We start from the raw sequence: 8720 nt of genomic DNA, 5'->3' as shown, positions 1-8720 counted from the left end.
TTTTCCATCTCCATTTCAAACTTGCATGTGTTTGTTTCCTCTGACTTCTAGTTTGGTGCAGTGGAAGGATTTTCTTTCTTCCTCCCTGACTTTCCTTCTTTCTCCTCCCTTTGTCTTCCTCTGTCTGTCACACTCTCTCGCTCCCTTATGAGCTTTCATTCCCTCTCACTTCTTTGTCAACCTCCTCTTGTAAAGAGAGCGAATGTCTATTTTAAGCAATGTGTCATGCACCAGCCACCCCCACACAGACACAGCGCAGAGGAGAAGACTGGCACAACTCAAGCATGTTGTGTGTAAGTATCTGGGTGCTCGTGCACCCTGTGCTGGGAAGATCATGCTCCCTTTTTTTCCCATAACTTTAACAAAACACAGCCTACAAAAGGGTCACAAGAAGCATTGGTGATATCACGGTTTCTGATATGTTTATTATACATGCTTTAAATTAAACATACAACTGAGTACTCACAGGCTGTAAAATATAAGTGCTTTTACATGCTTCTAAGCCCAACTAAGGATCCACTAGGAGCAGTTACTTTGGTTAGAAATGGCAAAAAATGTATGAAATTTGACAACTCAGTAGTCAGGAATCATGGGAAAACACTTGTTATATCAAATATTAGAATCTTATAAAATTCCGCTTGATAGTATTATAAACTCATTCAGTAGCTGGCATTTAATACCATATCTAATAATGTATCACATACATGCATCTCTCATTTGATATTGGATATACATTTATTCATGTTGTACATCAAAAAGTACATTTTTCTTTAAATGAGATCTCTGATTGAGTGTGGCACACCTTCTCCATTAGATGCAAAATGGATCATTTTTTAATTGCTTCAACTGACCTCACTTTTACGATATTAATATCCCCTTTTTTTTACACAATAACCCATCTAAAAAATGTTAATTCCTATTTCTTTTTGTGTTCCAGTGTTCTGACAAAACGTCCTACTTTGTCAAAACATCCTAGCGTAGCGTAAATTTATAGTCATGTCTATCAGTCTGTGCTACCTTATCACAATATACTACCTTACGTGTTTTTTTTTTTTTGCCTCCATCGTACATATCTATAGGTAGGATGTTCTGATGGCCAAATCACACTTATCAAAACGTGCTTCCTGCATGGATTTATTTAGGCAGGAGGACTAACATTAATTGACAAGGTTTACGTTGTATGCCAGTTTACAGAAGTTAAGATGTACTAAATCAAGACTTGAAATATGACTTCAATTGAGACTCCAAATTGGAGTATTTGCACAAAAAACAAGACGCATGTTAGCTTGAAAAGTTAACAAATTGACAAAAGCTTAAGGAAAACAAGTATCAACTGTAATAAAGCAGTAAAACATATAATACTAACTGTTTTTCGCACGCACGAGATCGGGGTAGAATCAAATAATAGGCGTGTACTATTAACACCAAAAACATGTGCGTTTTGAGTTGTACGCATGCGCAGTAACAACAAGTAGGACAGCTTGATAGGTTGGGTGTTTTAATAACTTAGTAATGTTTCATTTACATGGTTGTTACTTTGAAGAAGTCTTTCACATGTTATCACTAGCCCCTCAAATTTATATACAGTAATAGACCCCATACAAAATATGCACGATCTATAAGCTATTGATTTTAAAACATCATATTGAACATGTAATATGCTGACACAGGTACACGGGCAAAAGGTTTTATTCCTCTTTTGATCTGCAATGAACACAGCAAGTATCACTGTGATTTATTTTAAGTACCTTGTCAGTTCTGTGCTGACGCGCATGTTACGCATGCATACATAATATTCAGGCTTTTGTCTGCAGCAGATTGAAGTGTATATGAGGCCGGCTACAGTATGTAAAATACCCACGAACAGAGTCAGTGTTCCACTGTGATTTAAATGTATGAACATCCTGCTTCTTATATTTCTAGTATACACAAATGTGTGCTTTCAGCTTTTTTGTCTCTAATCTCGCAAACATCTCACCTCCTTCTGCTCCTTTCCCCCTCCTCTTTCACTCTCTCTCCTTCTCTGATAGCTGGGTGTGAGATGACTCACGGGACGAGGCAAAGCGCCGGGCACACACGGCTCTCAGGTAATGAGAAATGATGTTGGTGTCAATGGTGGAATCGTCCAAATCATCCCTGAGCTGAGTTACATAATTCAAATATCATTCTTATACTCCCCCTCCTCTTTTATCTGTTATCACTGCCTTGTCCTCTGGCACACTCTCCTTCGCTTGCTCTCAGTTCAAACAGATTTGATTTCTATTCCTCTATGTTCCAGTGACATCGCCTCTCCTCCGAGAGGAGTGTGCTCGGATTGGAACAAGGATCAAGTCACCCATCACAGCGAAGCATGCAGGGAAAGGCCAAGAGGTAGAAAATCTGTCTGCCTATACCTGTAAGTTAGAGTATATCTTTTATCTTTTTTTAATATCTTTTTTCTTTGGCATGCTTGATGTTTATGTTTGTTGTGCGCTGTTGTATTTTTGTCTGTTGCAGTTTGTCTGTGTGTGTCTGTTTTAATGTTCCTTTCTTTGTTCCCCCGCCATTTTTTTTTTAACTCTGACCTTAAAGGGATTACCCAGTGAAATAAATAATTCAGCATTTGGGGAAATAAGCTTATTAGGTTTCTGCTTCCAACACTTACAAGAGAAAATTTAAACCACCATCAACATTTCTGTAGGCTATGGTGAAATGACTCTGCAGCCAGCTCCTGGTTAGCACGTTTTCAGCTTCTACAAACCTCACTAATAAACATGTAATTTCTCTGTTTGGCTATTTGCTTAAATATTTCACAGAGGAATAACCGTTGGCTAATTTTCTTTTTCTTGTCGTCTAGGCCAATAGCTCAGAAATGAAAGATGTACCAGTGTTGGGGACATAAGTTTGTTGTTGGCTGGATGGGTACATCAACAAATTAGTTTAAAAAAAACATGCGTTTAATAAATTAATTTCAGTAATCTGATGAGTATTTGCCTGTAAGAGAACAGTCTCATTCAATTAACACCAACGTCAGCCTGTTTAGGTTTTTGAACAGGAGGTTAAGTTGCTGTTTTTGCCATGTTTGGAAACCTTAAGCAGTTTAATATGTTGATAGAACCAAGTAAAGTCAAGGACATAAACCTGTGGAAAATCACAATCTGTCATTTTCAAACATTGGTCATCGCTATAACAAGATAAAATGTTTATACACTGGAAAAAAAGGGACTGGCCATCTCTTGGATTTATGTAAGCATCTTGCATGTATTTAACACAATTACCTCATGTTTTAAAGATAAATGTAACTATATAGTGTAAAAACTACATGATATGCAGAAAGGGTGTATTAAATTGTTCATATCATGTTCAGGTGAAGTAAGTCAATAAGATAGCAACGTTAAATCTCGTGAAACCACGCGTGATTTCATCTCGCGGGCTTTGGATCGTGGTTCAAAAAAGGCATCCATCTCAGTCAAGTCGAGCAGCCAACTCTACGTTTTTGGTATGTCTTGATTTTTTGAATTAATATTTACCATATTTCAGCCAAATGTAGTTAAACGTCTAGAGTGTCGCCATGTAACATGCTAAAAAAGAGCCGTTAGCTTATTTGCTGTTTTATCTGTTGTCAAAGAATTGGCGCTTTTTCATTTGAATTTGTCTTTGGCACAAGAGCCGTAATATCACATTAAACCTAATTACGAGGCACTCATAACATAATTTGGTTTTCTGTGTGAATAGATTTGCCAACTGACTCTTCAGTTACATTGTGTATTTACTGCACGTGGTGTTAGTGAGATTTTGGACATTGAACAGCTTTAGCTAATATCATTAGCGGCATTATGCTAGCTTACATCCCTACCCCTCCTGGCCTCACCTGCTGTCCTTTTGTTTTTGTTTTTTTTGCTGCACATTGAGAGACGACCTCTATTCTGCATTTCACCAGGAGTCAGCTGATGGATTGTGGGTTCAAGGTGTTATGGTAAGAAAGTATATTCTATTTTCGCTTAAGGTTTCTGTAACTTAATTATAATAGGTTTTTTATAATTATTAGGTGCATGCATACTCAAATAGACCACCCTATTAAAACAACTGAGAAATCCAAAATCTGCCATAGGTTTAACTTATACCTGTATGTATTGTCAGAAAGGTGATTACTGGACTCACATTAATGCACACTTGAACTAAAATGAGGTTGTAACTTGTGGGTTCTTGGGTTGCAAATCAGAAACAAACATCTTTGGATTTTTTTAATCCCATAAGATCTGGAAACACAGTTTTTATTCAACAAAACATTACTGATTAACCAAGCACAGTGCCTGCTGTTATTTCAAAATAATTTTATGTCATTTCAGATGAAATGCAGCATTCCAGTGCATCCCAACCATGCCTTTACAGTCAAGGTTTCTGACGGAGCTGAGTTTCTCTCTGACAGTCTGCTGAAAGTGTTTGCAAAGTGATCGGGGGAACAGGGCACAAAGCTAAAGGATGTAGCTGCCATGATGACAGTAAGAACTTTAAAATTCTTTAACTACAAAGTGTATATGTATTGCATTAGGTCAGTAAAAGATTTTTATGCTACATCCATTGAAACAGTCAACTATTACCTGTGAGTACTGATTCCACTAAAAGGATGCCATAATTTTCGTCATGCATTTACTGGCCCACTGAGAAAAAATTATCTTTTTTTAAAAATAAATGTTCTGGAAACTATATATCCATAAAGTTGATGTCAAACAGGAACTTTTGATATTGCTTTGTAGATGCTGGTGTTGCATGTTGACTGGTTTAAGTTTTGGTCTGGGATCATTTTCTTCTGTGCTACTGAAAAGTTCACAAATCTCTGTTTTCTTTGTTATAATACTTTAGGATGACATTAATGCTCAAAGGGAGTCTCATCAAAGTGCTCCGCATCTGTGTGAAAGACAATTGCAACATCTTGGTGCAGGAGTTCATGGTGAGTGTTTTATGAGTAGATTGTGGCTTTGCAACATTTAAAAATGCATTTAGTTATCCACTTGATCCTCATTGGACTGGTTAGGACCAGTAGTCCTCTTTAATAATTTGAAGTTCACATGAGGCCTGGTAGTGAACTCGGCCGCCCCCCCTTGAGGCCCCACCCCTACCCCTGTATTAGGGGTCACATCAGTGTGAAAAAACTTTAAATTTGTCATTCTAGTGAACAAAGAAAAATCCCCCCAGTATTTACATTAGCTTTTGTTTGAAAAAAAGACCAACTGACCAACAGCTAACCAAATTGTGGGGCTGAAAGTCTAAATTCTAACATCTTCTGAGTGACATAACCTGGATTTCTGATGGGCCGGTGTCTTTCTAACAAAAACTAATGTAAAGCATTTGAAATTATTATGTTTTTCACCCTCTCTTAGAAACTCTGTTAGACCATGAATGGCAGCATGGCAGGCCACTCTTTGGCTATAGCTATTTACTATGTTGCTTGCATTGGTTTAAATTACTCTAACATTAGAACTGGTAGATTCAAAAGAGATGAGTTTAAAAAGGAATCTTAAAGAAATGTTTTGTGTTTAACCAGGACTTGACTGAGGCCACTGCACAGATTGAGAAAACCACAATGAACATCTGTCTCCAGAGGATGCGCCAGGCAATGACTTTTCTGATGTTGGCATCATCATCGAGGGTATAGTAGTTCTTCAAGATCTGGATAACGTGACCTTTGCAGTAGCCATGCTGTTTGGACCTTTTTTATTCCTTCAATATGAGTTACCCATCACAACTCTGCTACACTTTTGAGGTGATTCAATGGGTGGTAATGGAGTTGGATGCAACTCAGCTCTCAAGAAAAGCTCACAACTAAGACAAAACTGCTCCTGCAAGGAAAGCTCACTGTTATGCATGCAAGGTGATCAGCTCTAGGTGAGAGGACATTTAAATCTCACACTTGTTCTGCTGCATTTTTGAAGCTCAATTCCAGGAACGGATCGCAGGGTTCATTTTTATATACTCTGCAACTGCCATGAGGACGAGCCGTTTTTTTTGTTGTTTGTTTTTCCTTTTGCTCTGTACAAGTTCTCTGTTTGTCTGTTTGGCAGCATTTTTCAATTTCTGTTTGTATTTTTTCTTTCTTTTACTAGTGAAGAGATGTAGCGTGAACAGTTATGCAGTCTAAATATCCCATATGGGTCGTGTGAAATGGTATTTTCAGTTTCATTCAGTTGAAGTAAAGAACGTTGAATATTTCTAAGTGTGCTGTTTTGAACCAAGATGTCACAGTATGATCAGTGCTGTAATTTTTGACAGTCACTGTATCAATGTTATTTTTGCGTCTCTTGAATAAAGGTTTTGACCTGCAAGTGCTAATTTCTTTAGTTATTGGGGTAAAATGGGTAATGTTAATAGGAAGGTGTTTGCCAATTCAGTAACCTAATTTAATGTTAATGGAAACTAACATTACCTCAAATTGTTTAGTTATAATTGTTGTTTAACTGAATCTTGACGTCAGAGGCCTTAAATAGAATGTTTTGTATTGTCCTGTAACATTTTTCAAAAGAAACAGTCTAATTTCTTTGCTGTGATTGATTCCAGAGAACACGGAAGAACTGACATTATTTAACTGTTGATTTATATAGATTCAGTAGAGGAGTAATGTCAGTTTAATTCTTTACCTACTGTCAATGCAGTGAAATTAGACATTTTGTTTTTAAAGGTTACTGGTGGATGCCAGCAACCATCTTGGAAGAGAACAATACAATCTGTTATAAGGCCTCCATTTGAAAATTGTGTATTTGATACTAGAATATAATAGCAAAATGGAATTTGAAGATAACATGTAGCATTTAAGTGACCAAGTAGTATTGGGTAAAAGTTATTGAATGGTGTTGGGATAAAGTGAAAAAATTGTGAAGGATTAAAATATTCCAAGAGCTCAAATTACTTCATCAAAACATGTTTAAGTCACATTTTATCAACACAAATTGCACAGATTTATTGAACATGAATAAATTGTGTTAATTTAACTCAATTGTTTAAGTTGCTGCCAAAGCAAAACATCTGTGTGCAACAAATGTCCACCATTGAATTAAGTAAATCCAACAACATATTTTTTTCAGTGTAGGTGGGACTTAAAGGTGTTTGTAGTTATATGGCAATCATAATAATCAGACAAGCCCTCATCCCTTGGCACTAAAAATAAAAACTGAAGAGAATAAAATAAAAAGAACTCCAATAAATGATCATATTTTCCTAAAAATGGAAAGAGAAGGAAATATGTGACTATAATAATAGTATAATACCTCTGATGATGTAATTTAACAGCTCTGTGTTGTTATCACAATGCTGATATGATATGTAATATACCTACTGCTAATAGATGGGAATAAGGACGAAAAGAAAAGAAAACCTTTCTAAGGATTCTCTATACTGATGCCACACACTGAACACTGGACTGCCCTCGAGGGCTGTTTGTGCTCAGCTTCGGGAAAAGGAAATGAAGTTCACCAGATTGTTTTTTTGGAATCTGAATTGAAAACTTTCCAGGCCAGGGCTGAGTCTGCACCGGCCAGATTGAGGTGAGATAGAGTGGAGAATATGAGCAGAGAGATGAAGTTGACCCCAACCTTTTTTTTCACCCTCCTGCCGTTTAGAGCTGAGACTAGCGGGCTGCTTGGCAAGGTGGGAGAAAATATGCTGTTAACTGTGAGCATGTAGTCACTTCAGCCTCTGTCTCTTTATTTTCATCCACTTGTATTTGCTGTGATTCATTGTTCCCCTGCACTACGTGTCTTGAGTACAGTGCTTGCACTTCCATCTTTTTTGCGCGAGCACTTGCATGTGCATGCACACATGAAGTCTCACACCCTTTTCACTTCCATCTACTCTGTCTGCTCTCCTACGTTTCCCTTCTATCCTTCTTCTTTCCAGCAGTGGTTGAAATCTTGGATGTATTGGCATGTCTCCTCTCATCACCCCACCACTTGTGAGCAGGATCGAGGAGAGTTTAGGTGGGAGAGCGTGTGTTGAGGCGTAAAGGACCCTCTCAGCCCTAAGCCAAGTCCTGTCCATCCAACGGAGAGCCCAGACGGTGTGATTCAGCCCTCCTGAAGCCCGGCCAACTCATACTCACACAAACACACGCAGTTACACACACACAAGGCACTCGGTGAGAAAGTCACAGACATCCTTTTTCCTCTCTTAAGTCACCACAGTGAGGCTGCACTGGAGGAGAGGCACAAAGAAGAGGTGTGGAGGGGTAGCTCTGCAGATCTCAATCCTCAAGGCAAGGTCACTTTTGCCTGGCTAAAAGCACGCATAAGTGATAGAAGCACTGAGGAGGATACAGGTAAAAGAAAAGATTCTGGTCTTTTTAAAACTTGGGCCCTGTTTTCCCATCTTTTGGGGTTTAAATTTTTAATAGGGACAAAGATGTTTGGAGTCAGCTCACTACAGAGCAATAACCAGCAGTGTTGAAGCAACTGCAAAATAATCCTACGGGGCTATTGCCCAACATCACAATGTTTATATTTGATACTTTACCGTAAATGTCTGTAATCTTCAAGTTATCCTGCCACGGTTTTGATTGATTGAATGATTTTATTTAGTTCCAATACATATTAAGACAGTGATAGTGTGCAGGTAATAAGTACCTGAATAAGGAGCAGTAAAAAGTAATCATAAAAATCAACCTATTTCCATAACGTACCTTTTTTGGAAGCATTTTGCATTGCAGTGATGCCATGTCAACAAAATAGCTTGAGCAATAACATTAACTCCAG

At 37.9% G+C, this 8720-nt stretch overlaps 1 long non-coding RNA gene across 2 annotated transcripts; it reads left to right on the top strand.

Moving 5' to 3' along the window:
* The first annotated feature begins 243 nt into the window (after positions 1-243).
* Positions 244-6302, top strand: LOC147330182 (uncharacterized). Of its 2 annotated transcripts, XR_015129073.1 has the most exons (7): positions 244-293; positions 2031-2087; positions 2279-3478; positions 3920-3955; positions 4329-4481; positions 4843-4930; positions 5525-6302. It is a non-coding gene; the product is annotated as an uncharacterized LOC147330182 (long non-coding RNA). The 2 variants fall into 2 exon arrangements; XR_015129072.1 differs by having other exon boundaries at positions 2279-3955.
* Positions 6303-8720: the final 2418 nt, after the last annotated feature.

Source organism: Aulonocara sp. 'chitande type north' Nkhata Bay, linkage group LG5 (assembly GCF_057382095.1).
Source record: "Aulonocara sp. 'chitande type north' Nkhata Bay isolate Kocher_YH1m ecotype deep benthic linkage group LG5, A_spYH_male_GT1.1, whole genome shotgun sequence".
Classification (NCBI taxonomy): Eukaryota; Metazoa; Chordata; class Actinopteri; order Cichliformes; family Cichlidae; genus Aulonocara; species Aulonocara sp. 'chitande type north' Nkhata Bay.
This window is presented reverse-complemented; position numbering and strand designations above follow the sequence as displayed.